Source organism: Dama dama, chromosome 18, assembly GCF_033118175.1.
Source record: "Dama dama isolate Ldn47 chromosome 18, ASM3311817v1, whole genome shotgun sequence".
NCBI classification, from domain to species: Eukaryota; Metazoa; Chordata; class Mammalia; order Artiodactyla; family Cervidae; genus Dama; species Dama dama.
The window spans coordinates 84,728,130-84,729,755 of NC_083698.1; the positions used below are offsets into that span (position 1 = coordinate 84,728,130).

Here is a 1,626-nt window from a genome sequence, read left to right on the forward strand (position 1 = left end):
ATTTCCAGAGATGTTCTAATTTCAAACCATCGTTCCAGAAGTCAGCAAATTGTAAGCCTGAATACACAGAAACTGCACCAAAGAATACTGATGAAATCTTTCCCCATCCTCTCAAGCCACAAATCTTGACTGTAGCTATCAAGAAAATATTTGCTTGCAAACATTTAGAAATAATTGTGAGAGTTCAACACAAAACTTGGATGAGGTAAGTAGCATTGTTCAGCATATAAATGTTTGCACAAGCAAAAAGAATGCGTTCGTAAGAACAGGATATGTTCACAGAACAGGGTGTGTTTGGGGAGGCTGTCAGAGGCCATAAACTGAAAAAATTGGGGGCAGATGTGGTCACCTTTAGACAACAGATCACAGAGATTAAGAGCAAGGGCTGTGTGGGGAAGCTAGCCCAGAGCCGTATGTTTTACCCACATCTTACTGGTTGTGAGACCATGTAGTTAATTATACTACCATTTCTGAATCTTAGTCTTACTGTCTTTAAAATGAAAATAAGACATTTTCATTTTGAAGTAAGCTGGAAATGCATTGTGCATGATTTAGCATAGTGTCTGGCATATAGTAAGAACTCAACCTAAATTTGAGTCATTTTTCTGTTGTTTCCTTTTTAACTAGATAAATCAGGAGAATACAGCGATGATCATTTTGGATCAAATAATCTATCCCTATATTCCATCCCTGTGTGTAGAATCAGAAGGTATTTTGGTCATTTTCCATGTGTCAGTACTCTGAGAGGGAGCATTATAGACTTGATCAAAGCCCTTAGTTTTACAATCATCATCAAATGAATCTTGCTTGTCTTTCAGAGTCACCGTCTCTATACTTTTTACTCCTTTATGTAAGTAAGTGTTTTCATTAAAATGTGTGTCCGTGCTCACCGCAGCAGTGCGTACACTAATATTGGAACAATACAGAGAAGATTAGCATGCCACCTGCTCAGTGATGTCATACAAATTCAGGAAACATTCCATATTTTATGAAAAGAGTTCTGGATGTGGATGGTGTTGAGAGTTACACAACAATATGAATATATTTAATACCACTTAAGTGCTCATTTAAAATTGGTTAGCATTATAAATTTTGTGTTCTATGTATTTTACTGTGATACAAAAAGTAGAAAAAATATACTGATACCGCTTCATTAAGAGGACATCAAGCTCTTAAAATAGTGGTCCTTTGTTTTATATATTTGAATGGGCATAGAATAGCTCAATTGCTAGTTCACTGTTACTCAGCAAAGCAGAGGTAAACACAACATTAAAATTCTGAATATGGCAATCTGAAGAGACTGACTGGAGCAAGCTGGATTTTGTTTATTTATTTATGCTTACTGCATAACAGTTCAGAAGAATAATCATTTGTATAATCACCTGTTATCACTGAATGTTCCACTGTTGTATTTTTTATGCTTCTTGAGAGACCTGTGGGACAGAAGATAGTAATCAAAGAATGATTATATTTCATGTTGATGCCAAACAGCAATTTAAAACATTTTAAATGTTGTTGTATTATTTACATTTCCACATAGAATTGACTAGAAAGCTTTCCTAAAAACTAAGGTGATTGGTTTTAAGCAACTGGTGTATAAACATGAAGCATGAAAACAAATTTACA

The 1,626-nt window shown here is 34.9% G+C and overlaps 1 non-coding gene across 1 annotated transcript; it reads left to right on the forward strand.

Annotated features, from left to right (window-relative positions):
- Window positions 1-882: 882 nt before the first annotated feature.
- LOC133073164 (U6 spliceosomal RNA) lies at window positions 883-989 on the forward strand. Its single transcript, XR_009696873.1, has one exon. It is a non-coding gene; the product is annotated as a U6 spliceosomal RNA (small nuclear RNA).
- Window positions 990-1,626: the final 637 nt, after the last annotated feature.